This window comes from Etheostoma cragini, chromosome 10 (assembly GCF_013103735.1).
Source record: "Etheostoma cragini isolate CJK2018 chromosome 10, CSU_Ecrag_1.0, whole genome shotgun sequence".
In the NCBI taxonomy this organism is placed as follows: Eukaryota; Metazoa; Chordata; class Actinopteri; order Perciformes; family Percidae; genus Etheostoma; species Etheostoma cragini.
The window spans coordinates 25969500-25992835 of NC_048416.1; the positions used below are offsets into that span (position 1 = coordinate 25969500).

Genomic DNA, 23336 nt, shown 5'->3' on the forward strand with positions numbered 1-23336 from the left:
GGGCTTCCGGAAGTTACCAGCAATATTTCCGCATCAATTAAGCAATCTTTTCATGTAAATGTCACATCAGATCAGAATCTGTGCACTTTCTTAGTAAGCATGAATAATTGATTGGAACATAATACAATACAGCATTTAAAAAGAGTGTCAAAAAGTAACTTTAGAAGTCTTGCTGACTAACTTTTTGTGTGTATTTGTGGCTTTACACATCTATAAATGTCTCCTCTCAACAGGAAAAACCACCATCATCAGAATGGAGTTAATGGAAATCGACAATGAGGAAATCTTTATAAATAAGAACCTCACAATGGAGGGTCTCATTAATAAAGGTACAGTATCAACCTGATAACTCATAGAAAACAATGTTACGGAATATCAGATATAACTAATAAGTGTAATTCAGTTGCTTTTGTAAACTAACCCGTTGATCAACTTAACCCTATGTGTTGTCTTCACTTTTGGGACCCTCTCGTATCTCTTGAGTCAAATTGAACCGTGACTTATTTGGGGTTTTAAGAACAATTTAGAAATTTTACTTCATAATCTACAAACAAATATTGTCTTAATCTCAATTTCAAACAATTGGGATAGCATACATACATTTAGGGAATGCAAACAGTCTCTGCTGGAACACAATTAAAAATGGAAGTGTGATTCGTTTTTTGTCATAAAGTTAGAATTCATGTTAAAAATCCACGATGTGATCTTTATTATGGTCATATCCAGAATAATGTTCTGAATTGAGTTAGGAATACATGTTTATCACAGAAAATAAGGTCAGCCCGTTGATTTTCAGGTAGAAAAATGTAACTTGTACCATTTTTCTTCTTGTAAACATTTGAAATGGGTCAATTTGACCTGAATACCATTCAAGGGTTAAATGTTAACAATCTTTGTATATACATGTGTGCTGCTCTGTCATAAAAGCTTTTATGTATTTGGGTTTCTAAAAAACTATGACGGTGCTGTTATTTCACGCAGAGAATCTGGTGAATCTGTCTCTAAGAAATGAACCTTCAGCCTGATGTTTTTCTTACTTTTGATTAAAATAGATTTACAGAGAAAGAAGCAGCCCTCTATATGTGTCACTGTGTGTCTTGGATTACTGTGTGCTGTCCTGTTGGCTGGGAACATAGGACAGCTGATCTACTGTGAGTAATTTATCACTGAAAACGTCAAACTCAAGGTCCGCGGGCCAAATCCGTCCCCTCGTAAAGTTTGATCCTGGCCACATATCATTTTAGGTTCACAACAAACTTTTGGCCCGCCTAGTTGTGCACCAAACCAAAAAGACAGACTGCAATTGTTTGTCTCAAGAAGAATTTGGCAGATTTGCTTTGATTTTGAAACTCAGAAATTGCCACAGAAGCAGAGAGTTTTCATGTTCAGGCTGTGAAACAGGTGGCTGTGAAACAGGTGGCTGTGAGTCGGCGCTCAGGTAGCTGCTTTTAAAAATGTAATCTTTGTTTTGCTTGATTTGCTAAATTCATGATGGCAGGGGAACTTTTTGCTGTTTTTTTGAAGGCTTCATGTCAACCAAACTGTAAGTGAGAAAACTACGTGGGACACGCAATAATACAGTCAATGATTTGAACTTTTTCAAAATAAAAGCATGAATTATTCATGTCTGGCCCTTAATGTGATTCCTTACTTCTTAGTGAAGTTGAGTTTGGCAACATGTTATGTAGACAATCACACAAAATACAAACAGAATCTATCCAAAATACAATAATATTTTGAATTTCACAGATGAGATGATCAGCCGCCCCACGTCGGCAGACCCAACACAGGCCAGCTACATTCAAGGAGATCGACTGCAGAGTCATGATGCTTTAAATGAAGGGAAAAAACTGTTTGAGGCGCGCCTGAGTAACCTGACTAGAGAAAGAGACCAGTTGCAGCGGAGCTACAATTATGTAACAACTCAAAAAGATGAGTTCAAGGCCAGTTTAAACAATCAGAAAAGGGAAAGGGATCAGTTACAAGCAAGCTATGGTGACATGCAGAGAAATCTGTAGAGGTTGCAGACAAATTACAGTAATCTGACAGCGCATAAAGACCAGCTACAGACCAATTACAGTAGCCTGCAAAGAAAAAAAGATGAGTTGCAGACTTTGTTTACTACGTTGAGAGAAAACAGAGATCAGTTACAGAGCAATTTCTCTTCACTGAAGAACAACAAGGACCAGTTGAAAAGAAGCTACGACACACTGAGTATAACTAGAAATCAACTTCAGATTAGCTACAACTCATTGTGGAAAGACCGAGAACTATTGCAAACCAGTTATAGTACACTGCAGAGGAAAATAGGACAGTTGCAGGCCAATTACAGTAGTTTGGCTACAGTTAGACATTAGTACGAGAAGATGATCGACAAAATAAAAGGTAAAGGTGTTTTACTACATTTAGTGCACAGTAATTATTGTTTTTGCTATTTTTTTTGCCTTTTAGTGACATGTTGCCTCTTTCTCATGTGTTTAATTTGCAGGCTGGCCCTGTGAAACAGGCTGGAGGAAGTTTGACATCAGCTGTTACCTTGTTACAAATGCAAAGAAAAACTGGACGTGAAGCAGACAGTACTGCATCGCAAGAGGAGCAGATCTGGTGGTCATAGACAGCGAGGATGAACAGGTGAGAAATAATGTCTAGGTCATACAATCATATGTAGCCTATGTGCACCAATTTATGAGTTAATCCTGCTTCATAACTTACTCCTGTCCAAATTTAAGTCCAAATTTATTGCATTTCTACGTACATTTTTAGGAAGGATTTGGTGTTACAGGAAATGATTAAATTGATTAGTTGAATGGTAGGCTACTAAACAAGAAAAACGCATCACAAATGGGACAATAAGTGTGTGTGGGAGTTTGGTCCTCCCCCTGTCCCCAGTGGATATAATGCCCTAGTCTGTCTTAATGTACCTGTTCTGCTGAATAATGTGACAATCTTAAATTGGATTTTTTTGCCATCAGAGGTCAGCATGTCCAAAGAGAGCATCCAATTTCGGGTAAAGCAAAAAATGTGATTTCTTTACACATGAACACATTACACATGTTGGAAAAGACTTGTGAATAGACAAACAATGCAGTACTTAATTTTGTTGCTGTGCCACAAGCTACAGACCATGTGTGCTAATGAAGAAAGCTGCTAATAGTAGATTGTTGATGCCGAGCGCCACTTGTTCATGGCTCGGGTGTGTGTGTGTGTTGTGCTAAAGGCCTTGTGCTACTTTCTTTAAGTATATGTAATAGCAAACTAACACAGCTGCAACAAGAGTCTGTCCAAGCACAGCAGCTCATTCTTTGTCTCAGTGCCTTCAGCACACACACCCCAGCGCCTCAGTGCGGAGGGGACTGCTGAGTTCTTCAGGATTTTAAAACCTAATTTGCTTGCTTGCTTTGACATGCTTCCCGATTTTTGTTGGCATTCAGATTTGGCTGGGTGGTTAATAACACATTTCCTGAGGTGTCAAAGACACATTTATTTTTGCTTTTCTGGGACTTTAAGTATGTCTGTGTCAGGATGCAAACAAGAAAAACACAAAACAACAAATTTCTGGCTGAATGAAGGAACCAAAAGCGAACTGATTTATAGTTGTCTATCTATCTATGAGGATTAAAATGATTATTATCAGAGTTTTTTTTAATTAGATGTTTTCTCTATGTTCTACACTAACAGGCATTTGTCAACGGGTTACTGGGATCAAGCCAAAATGCCTGGATTGGTCTGACTGACCATCTTGAAGAGGGGACTTGGATGTGGGTGGATGGGACTCAAGTCACCACAGTAAGTAAGTTTAAAATGCCAGAGTGTAGGAACTGAAATATCTGTAAGGACACAGTTGTTAAGCTCTTGCTTGACCCAGCACACAGAGACTGAGATACCATATTAGAACAGTCAAAAAGGAAAGTGCAATGGTGACTGGGTCTGCTGTAGATCGGGACTAAAGCTGGAAGGAGGCAGACAGGGCCACACTGAGACACGAAGAAGGCAGTAGTGAGCCCAGTCTAGACTCACCAAGGGGTCCAGGAAACCTTCCCGGTGGGTCAACAGTACAGAAGTTAGCTTGCCACATTTTGGGGTTCTTCATAAATCAATCACAGGCTAAAAAGCCTATAATCTATATAATAATAATAAGAGAAGCAGCTGAGGAGATTCTGTGGAAAAGCAGCAGTTTCAGAGCATGATCTGAAAAAAAGTCAAAAATGAACATTGTGCACAATATACACAGTGAGCAAAAATCACAGGCATTCTAGGTGCATGATCTTTAAATAAAACGGTGCCAATTTACCACAACTATGATTGTACAATCCGGTTCTGATGAGGTGTTCAGCCCAGGTTGATATGCTGCTGGAGATGATTAGTGGAAACGAGCTGCAGCTGATCTGGAAACAGAGCTGGAGTGAGTGAATGGCCACGCCCCCTTGGCCTGAATCCTCAGGTAACTGCCTGTGGAGACAACACAAGATAGACAGAAACATAGGGAAATGGGAAGAGGATAACAAGTAGGACGGGGAAACAACAGCTGACCATAACAATAGGAATCTGACAGGTCGGATAATTGGACAAGTTTCTGTCAAAATTCAAGTCTCAGTATGGTTCTCAGACAAAAGGTCAGAGCAGTTGGGAAAAAGAAACTGGGTGCATCTGAGAGAGAAGTAAATTGTTTATGTGTGTGTTACTTTGTACATCAGGTTCTGGCAGCCCGGCCAGCCCAACAGCTTCAATGGGAATCAGGACTGTGCAGAAACTCTGCAGAAATCCTCGGGAGTTGGAGAATGGAATGATGATGGCTGTTTTTCGAATCAGGGTGCAATCTGTGAGAAATAAGGCTGCGATGATTTAAGCAGTTGATGATAGCATGTGGATATTGACTGTGCTACTAAAATAGCCTATGTTGATAACATCTATTACTACAGCACCAAAACAAATATCCTTGTATGTGTAAAAAACGTACTTGCAGTAAAGCTTTCCTGATTCTGATTGTGATGCATTGATTCTGCACCAATACTATTCCCTCATTAGCGAGAACACAGACACTGCAGGTTTTATTTGAGTCATGACGCATACACTTCCTGCTGCTGGAATTACTCACTATAATACCATTTGTCTATTAATCTGCAGTTGAAAGTAGTGTCCAACAAATGCACCATTTACTTTTTGAGTTACGGCTAAAAACTACAGTGCCCAGCAGAAAATTATTTTGCGTATTTTGAACATGATAGAAGAGATGATTGACTAACTGACTGGATGTCCAAACGCCCTGCGGGTAACTTTTGCTCTTCTCGGACGCGCCGTGGCACGGCTGGTGGAATATTAAGCGTTGATTGTTTGCAAGGTCCGCGGCGCATCCGGAATGCAGCGCAGACGCCTGGTGGATAACACCGGTGACACATGGGATTTGTAGAAAATAACAAAAATATAATATACCGCCAGCATTTATTCTTTGATGCTATTTAAGGGTTGGTCGAATTAATTGCAATCAAACATTTTCCTTATAAATTTAACACCTTCAGTATAAGGCGTTTTTACTTTCTTGTCTTTAGCTAGTAGTAAACTTTGATGCAGAACATTGTCAATCATTTTCTACATTTAATATTTAGCTGATGATTACTGTTTTATGTCATGGAATACTGTATGAATTACTTGGTGCTAAAAATTAATATTTTGCTATCAGTGTACTACATGAATTTGTTGTGGCATTTTTCTTCAGATATGATTACAAATTGCTATCCATTAATAATGAATATGTATAGAAATGAATGTATATTAATCCAAATAATGGACGTTACAAAGGACACTTATAAAACATGTCCCTATGGTATAATTACTCTGTAATGATTACGAATTTCCGTCTCTGTGTTTTCCAAAATAAATTCCCTGTTGTGTTTTATGTGTGTGCATTTAGTTGTCGGAGTCAAATGAATTATTGGGGTGAATTACTTTCTCTTCTCTGGGTAACAGGATGGCAAATTTCTACTGTTTTTTACTGTAAATTCAGCCCCAAAAAACGAAAGAAAGCTTTCACATATCATATGTGCTGAACATTTCTTTTTATTTGAATTACAATGGATCCCACCAGCCCCTGGGAATAGAAGAAACTTGAACTTTACAAAGAAGAAATCCAATCACATTAATAACATTAATACAGTATCTGGAGTAGAAGTGGCTTAGAGCTGTCGGTGTGTCAGATGTGTAAGAGTGGCAAAAGAAATGAAATCCTAATGTTTGCTGGCCTCCAGTCAAAATGATGTCTTCTTTCTTTTTCTGTCCCTTTACTGTTCTTTACACAAGGTCAGGAGAATTCTCTTACTCTTAACATTCAAAATGTTTAACATGTTCATCCAGTTTGCTACCTAATGTGTTGCTTTGCACTCTAATGTAACCTAATTTATTACAATACATATTAGATTACATGCAACACCCATTTTCAAACTCTTTTTTTTTTTTTCTAACCAGACCAACATGTCTGGTTGAGGCTCCTTGATCTTCTGTTTTTAGCAAGGCGGCCCAAAGCGAAACCTCACCACTATCCCAGGGGAGAGGGGGGAGCACCATCTCAACCCCAACCACACACTGTTTGGATGGACTTATCTCTGGAGAGGAATGAAAAGACTTTGTCCAATTAATGGTTGAGATGCCCCATTCAAGAGCCGCCACAATCAATGTAACCGCTACCACACCCAACGTGAGCCACATGCCAGAGCATGGTGTCTCTGCCCGCTAAATACATCTGCCCTGTTATAATGCGCACATGTTAGTGATTCTAAAACATGTTGCTACTTCTTCTGACGCTGGCTTGTGTAACATGAAGTCTGCTGTGGCTGCATAGAACATTGTCAGCAGTCTGTGTCTGTCAGCGCATTACTGTAATCTGTTGCAGCAGGGCGGAGGTGGACGTAGGAGGAGCAACATCTGTGTGATATAATGCAATCCAATGCAACACCTCTGCAATGCAATCTAATTCCATCCTATCCATTTACTGTGTTCACTTTTTGTCACTTCATCCGAGCAACATAAAAAAGGTGCTTTAAGTCCCCCCCCCCCTCCCCATAAGCTCCTCTGCCCCCCAGAGAGAGCTACTGTTTTCCAATTACACAGCCAGGGCTTTGTATTAACACCAATTCTTATTTTAATACACACAGCAAACTAGCTAGGTGATCATGAGGAAAATATGTTCTGACAACAAGTGTATTGGATTAACATCTCTAATTATCCCTTTAGCTCTTCAGTCATTTGGAGGTTCAGGTAGTTTTGTAAGGTTGTATATATATATATATATATATATATATATATATATAAGTATAGGTTTTCCAGCCTCTTAACCAACTGTTGCTATATGCATTTTATCATTTAGATAAAGATTTTCTTTTTACTTTTTACTTATTCTTCCTAGTTTGAATTTTCCAATCCCCTTGTACTGTGGTTGGTTTTGACAAAAAGGTAGTAATATATTTTTAATCTGGGGAAAACCAGGAAATAAAGTTCTTAATGAAAATAAGCCCTCCTCTGTCCATAGTAATTATGATCGGACCACCTAGCCGGGGGGTGAGGGGGGGAACTTAACGGGAGAAGACAAGACTTCACCTGACAAGTATGAGAAGACCTGGGTTTTAACACAAAGTTTTTTTCTAATCTTAGCTTGTCCTACTGTTGCCTAGTCGCCTTTCACAGACAGCTTTTATCAGTAAACTTAGCTGTCACAACTGCTGCCACATCCATCACTTCACAGTGACAGGTAAGGTGCTCCTCACTTTACTTAAATTGCATTTCCGGCAACTCCACTTCCTCGCATCTTAGTCTTTCCCACCAAGGAAGCATGGGAGAGATGCGCATTTCTAACTTGGAGCACTTCTATCATGATGGCGGATTCGTCTTTTGCGTGTGTGCAATGCTGCCCTTCCCTGTGTATGTGTGTGTGTAACAGGCATAGTGTGCCTGAGCCTAGGCATATTTTTACTAATGTGTGGTTAAAATAACAATAAAATGCTGCGCTATTGACTTTAGACCCGGTTTTTGTTGGTCAATGGTGCAATCACTTTCTGCTGCCACAAGATAGCAATTCGCCAAGAATGCACCTGATCACAACTCGCCCATGGGTGCAAAGATGGGGGCAGGTGCATGTAGCCCCTAAATGACGCGCTCGCTATACGGGAAATTAACAAATGCGTCGGTCCTAAAGCAGCAAAGACACTTAAGTCAGGCTTTGCGTCGTGCTGCGCCGGGTGCAAGATAGAGCCCATAATGTCTAAAATCATGAAAGCTAAAAAGAAATGAATACAGTATGATTTGACTCTCCGCTACAAAAAATACATGATCATTTTGACAGAATGTATAACAATGGGTGCACAGGTCATGTGCTTTGTCTGGTCCCCCAAATAACAAAATAAGAACAAAAATGAATCACAGCATTTGGAGTCTGACATGCGATGGCTGGCATCTGAATAAAAGAAAGTTAAAATATTGTATTTATTTACTTTATTAGTTTATTTGTCAGGGACAATAGACATGGGCATTGTTACATCTGAAGTGCAATCCGATGCAAAGTATGTGGGACTTCTAGCCAAAGGCTAATTTGCCGTCCTGGTTAGGCTTTTTGAAATGACACACATGGTAAAACACTACAGAATCTTCATGCAAAATGACGCTTGAAGCAGACAAACAGGCAGTCACAGATGCATAAAAGGTAACAGTAGAGCAACAAAGGACCAGCAGCCACATAAAGCACATGCATAAAGACAAACAATACAGCAGACTGAGGCGTCAACCTGCTATAAGGTGACAGTTAAAGCAAGTCACATAAATGCATAAAAACCAAAAGTAAAACAAACACAGACAAGCAGACCTGTGTATGAGGATAATAAGGAAAAGATTTACTAAAAAACAACTAAGAATGAACAGAAGAGAAGGGTAAATTACACTTAGTGTTTGCAAATTTGCTTCTGTTTAAGCCCAGTATTACCTTAGTAATAGTGGGCTTTACCTTAGTAAATTTAATATTTACCTTAGTATTAAAAAATTGTGTGTGCTTAGATTTGGATTATAAAAATATTGTTGTTTTTCCTCTCCTTTTATTGTCTCTGATTGTCTACAACATCACCTGGCTTCAAAAATGTAAGTCCATTTGGCAGTTGGTAAATAAATCATTCATATTTTCAGTGACAACAAATAAATCACTTCCGGTAAATAAGGTGTCCTACGTTACCAACCAACAGGACAGCAGACAATAATCCAAGACACAAAGTAACACATCTATAGGACAAAATCCTTGTCCTCTTAGCCGGCTGGAGGGGCATATCGGGGACTGTGAACGAGAAAACAAAGAAAAATAATCTTGTGTTGAAGCCTACAGCATGTCATTAGTTAGTGGATGTTGAAGAGTAAGGGCCAGACCAGACATTCACAGGTAACTTTACATGCTGTTTAATGGGCTGCAGCTGAGCAGCCAAAGCTATGACAGAACACATTTGATTGGCTGCATCAAAATAAGGTCTCCATCTACGTAGATGGATGATTTTTAAAATGAATGCAATAGTTGACGCCATCGTGAAACAAAAATACAAAGCTAATTAAGACTATCAGCTCCATACAACTCTCTCTCTGTATTTCGCATTTTAGCTATGTTCAGAAGATTATGTCGTCCGGTGACTTTCCCACGCGGAAACTTACGATAATTACTCCAAAAAGTCCATTATATTTTTTTTACCTTCTGTGTTCTCCTTAGCTACTAGCAACTGCATGGAGGAGGCGTGCGGGCTGTGCGTGATCACGGAAGACTTGTATCATGTGGACGTGCCAATATTTTTGTTGTCGTTACTTAGAATTGACTCATTGGGGCAACAGAAACTACGCACTATAGCTTTACTGCACAGTTACTGTATCTCAAAAACATCTGCTATCACTTTAAAGTCAAATGGTGTTCCACCTATTAGTAGATTGCCACCACATTAAAAAGTTAAAATCAGACAATTGGTCCATTTAGTCATAGACATGATCGCTGCGTCTCATCTGTCTCCTATAAATTACTTTATTATAAACTAGACCTTCCAGCAAACACATTTTTCCTAATATTCTGTCTATCCATATGTTTTCTGGCTGATATTGTACCTTCATTAGCGAGGCCTTCCATTGTGAGGTTCTTAAATGAACTTGTGTCATCCATTTCCATTTAATCTATTCTGATTATGGTTTCCTGTAGAGGTAAGATATTGAGATCTTTGTAAAGCCACAAATACTGTACACTTTCAAAAGTTAGTCCTTAAGACTTTTTCACAAGTCTTTTGAATTCGTATTTATTTGTATGCTCCAATCAATTAGTTGTGCCTACTTGTGCCTAATTGTTACATTTATTATACTTGTGGAGTCTAGTCAGATATGAGGTTTACATTAAACTGCTGCTTAATTAATTTAAAAACTGCTGGATAAATGAAGAAGCTTTTACATTATTTGCAAGGATCAAACTAAAATACGTAATCTCATTTGTGGTATGCTTTTGGAGCAAGCACAAAATGAAGCTTGCATGACATAATTCAAGTATTTAAATTGTAATGAGATCGAGATTGTAATGCTGCTGCTGATTTATGACAATCACAGCAAAAATGAAAGTTAATGCAACGCTATTTATTGTGCAGAAAACAGGATGCTCCTTTTGCACATGTCATCACATGTTTGACTCAATCATAACTCTGATTGGTTTGTGTCCACATTCTCCGTTTAGATCTTAGGATCAAATTTAAGTTGCAGCCAAAAGAAATTACAAATTGGAACTGGATTCCACAGCTAGGTTTAGCTGTTAAAGAAAGGTTTTTTTCTGTTTTTCTTCTTCCTATTAGTCTCCAGACTGTCATCAGCTCTGGTTTTTGTTCCCTTTTCTTGCAGATTAACTTCCCACTGACATTAAATGAGTGACAGTGTTACGGGATCGGGATGCAAGGAGAGCCATTTTACAAATATATTGACTGAGTAGAACACAACGATGGCAAGGTGGTCAGTCAGTCTGACCATCTTTCCCTATAACGTTTTGGGCCAGAGACAAATATCTTGACATCTGCTGTCCAAGCTGACTTAGATTTGATACAGATGGTTATCCACCCCTTGCGTTGAGCTAGATTTGAATTAGCATGCTAACATGCTCATGCTTTGACCTCAAGGTGCATGAGGAAAAATCACAAGATCATCAAAGTTGTCAGGGTTTGTCCTCTGTGGACCATAAATGTGGGTACAGAATGTCACGGCAATCCAATTAATATTCGTTGAGTTATTTTAACCAGAACATCAGACTGATGTTGTCTTCCCTAGCATATCTTGTACACAAGATATTGCGATCAGACGGCAGTAAAACATTGATGAAAATATTCCTTGGATTGATGACTCACTGTAATGAGTGCTTTCATCTTCAGTACACTTGACTTCTGTAACGGTGTCTTTACAGGTCTCCCTAAAAAATCAATCAGAAGCTGCAGCTGATTCAGAACGCTGCTGCCCGGGTCTTCACTAAGACCGAGAGACTGGATCACATCACTCCAGTTTGGAAGTCTTCACACTGGCTTCCTGTACCTCAAAGAATTGATTTCAAAGTACTTTCGCTAGTTTATAATTCACTCAATGGTTTAGGGCCAAAATACATTTCTGATCATCTGGGACAGGACTACTTTTTGTCCACAGAGTTAGAACTAGACAGGGGGAAGCAGCATTCAGTTTCTATGCTCCTCATATCTGGAACAAACTCCCAGTAAAATGCAGATTCGCTGCTGCTCTAAGTTCTTTTAAATCGATTAAATTAAATCGACTTTTACATTTATTTATACAGATAAAGCGGCCTTGCCTATCACAGAATAAATATCCAATCTACAATGGGCAGATTACCATTACCACAGATTGCCACAAAACATCATCCTGTTCAAATTTCCAAGGAGATAAAACATTGGGGTCCTATTTTAGCAATCTACTTGCGCAAAGTGAGGTGCATGGCGCAGGTGCGTTCAGGGCGTGTCCAAATCCACCTCTGCTTTTGTTTGACGGCAGAAAAAAGGGTCTGTGCGCCAGGCACATGGTTCTACAAGGTTGTACTTAGTGTCTTCATTAATCATAGGTGTGTTAACCCTATAACACTTTAACAGCCAGGCACGTTTGTACCTTGGCACATTGCTATTGTGATGGAGAATCTGCAGCATGATACAGTATATTTCCTTATAATCTTTTGCATGTTTTTGTGCTGCTGCGTGCCTAGGCGAATTTTACCAAGTCCAGGTTTTTTTGGTGGTCAATGGCGCAATCACTTCCCCTTCCTCAAGATAGCAACACGCCAAGAATGCACCTAAACACACCTCCCTGTAAGACCGGTATGCCCATGGGCGCAAAGATGGGCGCAGGTGCATTTGCCAATTAAACAAAGTTGACGTTGGATGTTCTTAAAATAGCAAAATACGCCTGCATCTGGCTTTGCGCGGTCGTACGCGGGGTGCAAAATGGGGCCACTGGACTTTTATTAAGTGGTTTCACCTTCATCACATTCATCACAACACACTTTAAAGTTTTGAGGCACAAAGACAGAGCAAAATGCGCAATTATCAATTTCAAGCTAATCAATCAATATACTTTTATATTTGCAAGCTATCTCCATATGGAGAATTTTTAGGTAAAACCGCAACGCAGGCATCAATCTCAGCTGTAAAAACGCTGGGAAAAGATGCAGAGAAACGTGACCCTAAAAAGAATTGTCATTTTGTCATAAAATTTAGAATGACAAACAGTTGTCAAGTTGACATGTGCCACATCTCCATCAAAACAGTTGATGTTTGGATTTTTCTCACTGCTGAATTAAACATTGGGGAGGAGAAGGCATGCAGGTTGTTAGGACAGCTGCTGTGCTGTTCATAAGTATTGATCCCTCCCTCTGTGTGGTGCACTTAGTGCCGTCTGTTAACTGTGATTGAAACACTGAGAGTGCTGAGTGTTTTCTGCGGCTCTGGCAGGCTGTTTGAACTGCATTCTTTGCGGAGATTAGATAGTGCTGAGTCCTCAATTAAAGCTGTATTGTGCTAGATTTCAGGTCTGTAGCTACATGTACCATGAAAGAATATTGGATTAACTCTCAATGTTGTTGCAAGTTGGAAAAACAGTAAAGCCACAGTGATAACTCGACAAAAAAAAGGAATTCCCAAAGGTTTTCCTGTTTGTATGTTGTAAGAAAGTGATACTTGAAACAGTGATAAGAAGTAATCACACACTCCCCCTTGTGATGTATGCTGATATCAGGATGGAGGACGGTTCGTACTGCATGTACACCTGAAACTTCCTTCCATAGATCATACCAAATTATCTAGATAGATCATTGTCAGCAACTTCAGCGGGTTTTAAACTTGGCAAAATTGTATTTTGATGTTAGGCCCCTGCATTCAGATGCTGTTTCTGTTTGTATTTTCCATGATCATTTCTTACATGTTCTAAAGAAGATTTTTTTCAAAGAAAGAAAATTCTACCTAAAGGTGTAAAATATCAATGGTTCCCAACCTGGGGGTCAAAAATGTCAACTAAAACCCATCCCGTACAAACATGCTGTTGGCTACGTGTACTTGTCCAAGAGTAGAACACAAAGAATTTTCTTTGATCTAACTACATTGATATTTAAACTCTCTCTAAAAAGTTTGGGCCAAGACAGCAGAAGCATTGATGTGTATATATTTATATGAATAAAGCATTGACTAAATAGATATCACATCAAAGCTCAGAGCAGACTGTAGACAAAGTAAATCAGGGGCCAAGACTATATAGATCTTGGCAAAATGACAAAAAGAACTGTTCCTTATTGCGTGTGCCTTAAAACCTTTCATAATCACAATTCATGATCATATCTCGTACTGTGGGATGTGAAATATTTGAACAAGTTGAATGAAATAGGAGCTCATTTCAGATGGGAGGCAAACCCTTACAGAATAAATCAACTCTGAATCTTTCTACTTGCAGACAGTAGGAAACGTTCACTGACAAAGAAGACAGGTGTTTAATAGCAAACACGCACACGTCACAGTTGTACATGAGTGCCAACATGCTGCCATGCATGTAGACACTAGCAGGAAATCTGCAGGTGGCAATCGCTCTCCGGTAGTCGAACCGAGGACAGACAGGAAAAACCTTCAGCTGAATTTCAAGCAAGCTGATGTGTCTGCTGTCATCAGGCCTTGAGTCAGAGAGAAAATACAAATGGCAAACAAACACACACATACAGAACACAAACAGCCACACACACACACACACACACACAGTCGTGTCTAGCTGTCTTTGTGGGGACCAGTCATTGACATAATGCATTCCCTAGCCCCTTACCCTAACCTTAATAAATCAAACCTAAATGCCTAACCTTATCCCTTACCTTAACCCTAACCATAACCTAACTCTAACCCTACTCCTAAACCCAAGTCTTATTCCTCAAAAAGCCCTTTAACGTTATGGGAACCAGCATTTTGTCCCCACAAAGTTGTCAGGTCCCATAATTATACTGTATTCACAGTATTTGGTCCCCACAAATGTAGCTAAACCTGGCCCACACTCTCTCACACGCACACACTCACACACACACACACACACACACACACACACCGTGATCATTTGCCTACCATGGTTCAGGTTTCATCTTACTGAATTCTTTGTAACATCCAATCTTGGCAAAAATGGCTTGATAATGGGACTGATTTAGCTCGGAAGTCAACCACCGACAGCATTCGGTTTGGAGTAAATAGAAATGTGTAGCGATGAGAAAACACACACAGTCTCTCTGTGGGACACACTGTAAGGTCAAGCCATGCTGAGAGAGGGATATCTCTGGCAGCCGTCTGACCGTCTGAGCTCTCCTCGGCTGACTGTTTACAGAAAAGCCTGGAAGTCATTCACATGTTTTTAAATGTCATTTGATGCTGGCTACATTATATTTCAATAAGACACATTATTGGGACACATTATCTTGATGCAATGGACAGTTTTTGTCATGTATGAATCAGGGCTGCAACTAACAAAAAAAAAGACCGGTTGAAGAGCAGAAAAATAGAAAAGGGATGTGAACTATTTCAATTACATCATTGAATTTCATCATCTTAGAGCAAAAATTTGAATTCCTCTAGCTTAAAAAACTCCATTTGAGCTTTCTTTTCTTTAGTCCAAAAATTTTAAATTTGTTATTTTTCAAGTGATTTTAAATTAATTAATTTTTAAGAACACATTGCAAAGAGCAGCTATATATTTAAGAAATTTACTCTGTTGGTGCAAAAGTGTAATTAGAAGTATAGTTCGTGACAAAAACGATGAAATATTTGTAAAATTATAACACATCCGAATTCATCAACCTGCACAACCTTCAACATATGCCAGATAAATGGAGAAAATTAAACTACAGATGTACCCCAATCAACTATATGAGCCGTTTTTATCTGATATTTACTATCTTAATCATACCTCCAGGTACATTGTACTAAAGTTCCACAGCAAGATGTTACTAACAAAAAGAACACATTACTGCCAAGAAAGTTCATATTTGCAACATTTGAGATTTACATATTGAAAAAAATGTTTTTATAATATAAGTCTATTATTTTGTGACTCATAAATTCAAATTCCCCGTTTTGGTTACAACCCAAGACAATTAGAAAACAGCAGTAAAGCTGAATGAGCAGATGTGTATGGCCAAAATAGGTGACTTTGAGCCGGGTATACAGCACCGCGAGGCGCTCCTTGTTACGGCAGAGATTACGCTTACATTTTGTCCACAAAATATAAGCATTTTGCCGCAATGAAAGTCAGGATTTGGCACCAAGACGACCAGTTAAGATTAGGAAAAAGTTCATGGTTTGGATTAAAACATTCCCAAGGAACACGCATTTCCTGGGGGAAAGTCTTTAGTTCCCCCCGGGAAGAAAACTCCGCTGCCTGGCATGAAAATCCTGTGTTTGAACGCCCACCCATCCTCATCGGCCGCCAATGTGGTGCAAACAGCATTTAAAAAAACGTGGAATTCTTAGAATTACAGTGCTCAACGTTTTGTAGCTTTTTGAACGAATGCTTCATGAGAACACGTATTGATATTTTGAAAAATTACATATTTGCAACTTTAAATGCCATATTAGACAATTTGCTTATCCCCTGAAGCAGGGGGAAAATACTGTATTTGTTGCAGGTCTGTTTTAGAAATAGTGGCTTTTAAAAGGAATCTCTTAGACTCGACAAATGAATGTGCTCAAGTGGAACCAAAGGAGGAAGAAAAGTGCGCTGTTAGATGACTGAACAATAACCTCTGCTCACATCGCCTGCAGGCAGGAGGACCCGGTGTACGATTACAGCTCCTAAAAAAAGCACAAAGCAGAGGCAGAGATAGAGGAGTATTTTCTGTCTTCATCACCTCCAGGTGTTACCTGCACTGCGGCGAGCAGCTGAGCGTCTGATTCAGCCGCCACGTTGCTGCTCCGACCGCCGTCATGGATGCAGCTTGCTGCGGGTCTCTTCAACCGCACGGCCTTGTTTGCCACATTCCTCTGGCAGCCAGGGTGAGTGTGAATGACACCTGTGGCCAGTGAGTCACAGGTACAGGCCCTGTCTCACCCCCCCACTCCCACCCCCACCGCCACTCCACCAACAACAATCACCAGCAACTGAGGGCAGTAAGATTATCCGACAGCTACCCATCCAGCCTTTGGCCTCAGACTCCCCCATACTCCTCTCCTTCCTGCTTTGCTCTCTTGTGCTCCTTTGCTTTCCTTCCTCCTCTCCTTCTTTAGTTTTCTCCACTTCTTTACTTTCTTATCCTTCCTCGAGTAATTCTCTCTCCTTTTACTTCTTATTTTCTTTCTACTCTCCTTTCATCCTTTGCTCTCCTGTCTTTCCTCCCCTTGTCTCCTCATCATTCCTATGTTTCTCAACTTCAATGCTTTCTTTCCTCCCTCTCTCCTCTTGTTGCCATATCTCAGCTTTCCTTCATTCCTCTTCTTTACAAGATTTTTTTTCTTCTAAATAACCCATTGCCGCCAAATTCTACAATTTACACCCAGTCTGTGTCCGTAAGAAGTATTCCATTCCTTTACTTACTGTAAGTGAAAGTACCAACATCAAAATGTAAAATACTCTGTTCTGAGTTAAAAAATGGCTATTTGCACACAAAAGCACACATATGCAAATTCTTTCCAGTCACAAACAAACAGAGGTAGGCGAGGAATGGTTTGTCAGAAGCACTTAGTCAACACTCATCTGTCCACCGCCCTCATCATCCTGGGGGAGGGTGGAGGTGTAGGTGGAGAGGGCGGTCGGTTGGTTCATGCAGGTGGCCTGTCTCCCCACACGGTCCATCAAGTCTCTGAAACACTCTGAAGCCTCAGGGGGGGATCAAACACAAAGCTCCCGCTCATGAACAAGGCCACTGTTCCCAAAAATCTGATCATGTTTTTGTGTAAACACCCTGAAAGCATCTCCTTTAATTATGTGAAAAAGCCCGGGATTAGTGCGCTGACAGTTCACTTACCTCAATGGAGCTAATTGTGAGTCATTTCATAGAGCAGCAGAGTTGAAATGACTGTTGGCTTGCGGCCCAAATGTGTTCATTAAAGACAGCTCTAAACTGGCCTTAGTCATGGATGAATAATCTGGCTGTGATGTTAGGAAATAGGTAGGACTCAAACAATGCTCCACATTTAGTTACATTGTAGCAGAGAAAAAGGAAAAGCACACCTCTGGGTGATTTAAACACCAGCTAAAGACATTATTATATCAGTGATTCTCACATTGTTTTTCCAAGTTAAAATGGTGAATCTTGATTAGATGAGAAAAGGGTTAATCATTAAAAAGATTTTTTTTAAAGACTGCCCTAATGCCTTGTGATCTGTACAGGCTCGGAACTGGAAATCTAGTCTTGAAAACAGTAGTTCAGAGTAACAGAACTTTTCACTGTCAGCCACAAATCATTGGCCCGAATATCTGACTGCATTGCATGACTGAACTGTTAGCCAAAACCAACAGATTCAGGAACAGTTTCTACCCACAAGCCATCTCTCTGATAAACAGCTGACTTCTTACTGTCAGTGTCAGGTTCAATTCTGGCCAATAACCCAGTGACACGGTCTCTACAGCACCTGTTCACTGGTTCCACTATTATTCAACTTATTTAGTATTATTCATCATTCCCATTCTCATATCTCACTTATTATTTACTATTTATTCATCTTTCTCATTCTTGTATCTCACTTATTATTTATTATTTACTAATCACTCATCATTCCCATTCTCACATCTCTCTTATTTGTTATTCATTCATCGTTTTCATTTTCTATTACAGAACTGTCCATAATGTTCATACTGTTCATATTGTAATATAATAATATAATACTATTTATCCCAGTATCCTTGCACTATGCTCTATATTTAAATAATTTTTGTTGAACTCTTTGTTCACTCATGCCTCTATATTGTTCTGTTAAAAGTATGTATATATTGTGTGTATATATTAGTGTGTATATTTTTGTTGTGGTTGTTTTGTGTGTAAGCACAGTGTGAGCAACGATGCTCCAAAGAAAACGTCCTCGTATGTATCCTCATACCTGGCGAGTAAAGCAGATTCTAATTCTAATTCTGATTCTAATTCTGTATTGTTCATGCTAATGTTGAATATTTGTTTAAACCTTGGCATAACCAATCAATATTGAGCGACATATCCGCCCTGTTTTTATCATTTTTACTAGCGGCTAAAGCTGTGATTGCTCATGGCAGTTTTTCAACACGACTGAAGAAACCAGACGATTTAGGAGTTGTTTCCTGTCAGTTGACTTATAGCAACTGAACAGCGGCTTGCTATTTTTGTGGCCATCGTTTTTCGTCACAATTTGTAAAATATTAAGTTATTTCTCTGGCTCTTGCACAGGAAGGTGACGTCCTCATTCTCAATCTCGCTTACAAACTCATTGTTTCACTAAAAAACATCTGGGATGTGGGAAGTGATTCATGAGTCCGAAAACCATGCTACCAAAGCTTGGCAAAGAAATTGCTGATTCATGCATACCGTCCATTTGCTCTCCTAGTGTATTGCTTAGTAAACAAACCATAATATAATTATTAACTGAATAATAAAAAAATAAAACAATTCAGTTGATTTCAATCCTTTATACCATGGTGACTAACATACTGATTTCTGATTGGCTGTCAGGAGTCTAATGTAGTTCCTCGTAAATTCTTTCAGGACCTAACACTTAATCACTGCTCTCTTCCTAAATCAAATCAGCTGATGGAGGCGTTTAACTTCCTGTGCCAATCACAGCATCACAACACTGCTTTAAATCTGTTTCTCTCCCTGTTGCTGTCAGCTGTCATTTCAGGCAAAGCGCCCAACTCTCCACCTCCCCTTCCACATCCCCGTCATCGTCACCCAAAGGCACCCTGGGTCTTCCTCCTGCTTGACGCTACATCGACTCATTTGGCTCTCGGGCTCCTTTGCTGCCACCGCCGGTGTCTAGACTCCAATGGGGGGGATTGTCTTGGCTTCCTTAACCCTTTTAGAAATGATTCTAGAACTATGGAGTCTAAAGCTCCAAATACTGTTTATTTTATTACGCTTATGTACAATAAACCTTTGCTCTTCTGCAAACAAGTCTCTCCTGATTGACATACAGTAAACAATTGCTTCAGACAGCCTACTATACACTTCTCAAAGGTGGTTACCACACATTCACAAAAACAAGCATTTTTAAATGACTTGACAACACCACCCATCTGATCAGATTGCCACAGGATCATAATTGGTATGCTGTTGGTGAATGCAGCAGCTTTTAATAAACAGTGTGACCAATTGAGTATCTTTACTGAACACCAATATGAGAATGAACAAAAGATGTAACAAAAAAAACAATCTGTAAATTATGTTAAAAATGGGCATGATTCTTGTCAGAAAACAATGCTATTTTTCTTTTTTTGCAACATATTTTGAAAAAGAACATACACAAATTTCTGTATAAACCATTTCAAGACAATAAATACCAACACAAAGAGCAGTAAGCATGCTTTTCTGCAGTATGATCATGTTTAAGCTCTGAGACAGCCTTGGTCACAGATCATTTGCAGGGTTGACAACACAAACCAGAGTCCATCACAACAAGTGTGATAAACGGCCTGAGGGTTTGTACAAGAAACACAGCGTCCACAGTGTGGCACAGTAGGCATCAGGGCAGATATGATAAACATTGCATTTCCCTCAGACTGTTTTTTTCTTCAAAACTGCAATCTCAACAGCAGCGGAGTGGAACCACAGTGCATTATCCAGTCTGATGAATGTTGAGATATGGTTTGGGTTTGGGCAGTTTGTCGGGAAATGCATGCCACTTCCTTGCACATACTGTACAGTCATTTAGAAGGAAAGTACATATAATATCTGAAACAAGATCATAAAAAGGCTGTTGAAATGACTATATCAGAACCAACATTCATTTTCCACTCTGGTGAGAATTAAGGCACACTTTCATATGTTCAAGCATATTTAATACATTGAGAAATGTACATTCAAGACAGTCATTCCTGCTTAAGAAACACAATAGCTTAACATGGTTATTATCGCTGCATGAAACTGCTGACAAAAGAAGCCGAGCGATAAATCACAAACTGGCTGCTTCTTGTGTTGTTAGAAAAGACGGATGGAATATGAGATAAACGCTCAGTGGAAAACGACCCCTCAACCCTGATCACAAAGATACTGTATGAGCAATGCTTGTGATGGAGGAGATATCAGCGGGTTTGTGTTGGCACAGTGATACCTAATACTGCTTTATAGAGAGGACATTTATCCTCAGGAATGCATGAGTGATAAAAATGGATGTATGGCCAGTTGTGGATGCTGGGGGCACTGTAAGGCACACATTGTTAAATCTAATTTGCTTTCATTGTTAAAACATGTAACACAAGCACAGCCTTTCACATGTTGTTGGAGATTTTAAAACAAATGGGCTAAAATGTTCATAATCATCATTTTATAGAGCGTATTATGGAAAGCTAATCTAGGGATGGATTGCTCTGTTAGAAGAATAAAGCAGAGCCTTTTTATTTTTATTCCTTAGCATCATAAAATCTGTGATGTCACAAATGGAGAAAACGAATGGTATTCAACGGAAGTCATCTGAAAACCAAATTACTTTTGGCAAAACTAACGTTAGGTGAATAAATATACAGTCCCTCATATTTCCACATGTTCTTTTGCATTCTGAGTTCAATAAAAGAAGAAGCCTGTTAGAGTCATTTAGTCAAGATTAGACAAGATTGTTCAGCTGCTCAAAAAGTCATGTGGCCTGGCTTGACCAGAGATAGTTCTTGGCCCATATAAAGATTAACTTAGCATGCATTAAAATTCCATGTAAAAAGTGTTTAGGGGTTTGTCACTATGCCGACAAACACAAACTAAAACAGCAAAAGAAAGCAAGCATGGGGGGGACTTTTTATCACCCTGAACCCCACTGTCTCCCAGGGAGCACATATTTAATTACAGACGTGACAAGGAAGACATGAGGGAGTTCAAATGCAACGTATCTGTCATCCTCCCCCCGCCCCGAGTGGAAATTGCACTCTCACCGCACACCATGCTGTACAGATTAGCTTGGGGTCGGAAATTACAGAACATCTACCAACCTCAGTGGAACTCTGTGGAGTGGCTTTCCAACTTTCAGGGCCAGCTTCCTGCAGCCTAATGAATCTCCCGTTTCTTTTTCTAGCTGGCTAAATAGACCTTTATGTCCAAACGTTGTTTCTAGATCATAAAACAGGAGACGTTTATTTTGCTTCATACCGAGCATGGTAAATGAGAGGTAGTATTTAATCCTGATTCAACTATTTTTCCAGCAATAGCCCAAGGCCTGAGTCTGAATGCACCTTTTTATCCATACAGTTCATCCCTAGGCACCACCACGATGTTAAACCTTTCTTAATGGAGTGCCTCAGGGATCCACCTGCACCTCTGTTCTTTTTTTTTCCCTTCATCACGACGCCATTTATGATTTGCGAACGCCGAATCAAGATACACAGATCAAGGGTTTCCCCTTCTTCATTGTGGGAAATAGTGTCCACGCTCCCCCACCGTCAGCACATTAAAACAGAGCTTTTTTTCTCTCACATTTTCTAATGGAGCAACATAACACTTTCAAAGCTATTATTTTCTGCCTTGACAAACATGAAATCTATCCCCTGGTAACAAAAGAAGTGCGGGAGGCATTTAGAAAGGCGGCTCAATATACAACGAAAGATTTACACACTTCTCCTCAGACAGCTTCAGGCTTTTATCTGTGTATGATACACAGCTCTCTTACTACATACTTGACTGTACAGAGCTGCATGGTTCACATCTGAGTAAATAGATAAGCACTGCCCACTCTCTGCTGCATGATGCACGCAGTGTTGAGGAAATGCTCAGATCCTAAGCACTAATCAATGTTTTTTATATCAAATGATGACAGAGGGGTTTCTTATAGTGGCAAACCTCCAGAGAATTATCACCTAGCTGTCCAGCTCCCCTCAGCGCCACATAGAGTCTGGTACAAACAAACTGTTACCAGCACATTACGTGGTGGTGGCACGGAATGTGTGAAAATTCCGTTAAAATCAATGCCAAAGCAAAGTCAATGAGAAGATGACGTAGCATTAAGAGTGACAACGATGGCGAGTTTGCCCAAAAATCTGCTTTGGGAGGTTGGTTGGGGTGGTTAAACAACACAGAACTATCACCCAGGAGACCGGAAATCGTGTCCCGCGTGTCAAAATTCCTAAACCCAACCGTCCCGTTGTTGTCTTTCTTAAACTAACCCATTCTTCTTTTCCTAAACCCAACCCCTGGTTCTTTTCCTAAACCCAACCTGTCCACCCACGGCCTTTTCCTCAACTTAAGGAGCCGTTATTCACGGAATAAGGTGAGACCAGGTTGGCTGCCTCTAAGTGAGAAATAATGGATGAATGTTTTAAAAGAAGTACTACCACATGGTCAAAATTGATAAGTACAAGTAAACGTCTTGCATTTGACTTCCCCAAGCAATATTATGAACAACTGCTTAAGTATATGTGAAGGGTGAAAGGTGTCACTTTTCCTCATTTTGTTGGTTTTACATCCATCTGAACAGCAGCTGTTGTCAATGTAAAAACAAACTTTATAAATGAATTATGCAGTTGAACCAATGTTGTGTTATTAGCTTTCTTCTGTTGCCACAAGAGGCCATTAAAATCAATTGTTAAGTAAGATTAGCTAAATGTATAAGGATAATTAAATTACTACGCAGACACAATGGCCCATTTCAGTTTTATGTTGTTACACTTGATAATTATTAGTAATGCATTCATGTTTA

At 39.6% G+C, this 23336-nt stretch overlaps 1 pseudogene; it reads left to right on the plus strand.

The window, feature by feature from the left end:
• LOC117952207 overlaps positions 1-5221 on the plus strand; it is a 5677-nt pseudogene extending 456 nt beyond the window's left edge.
• Positions 5222-23336: the final 18115 nt, after the last annotated feature.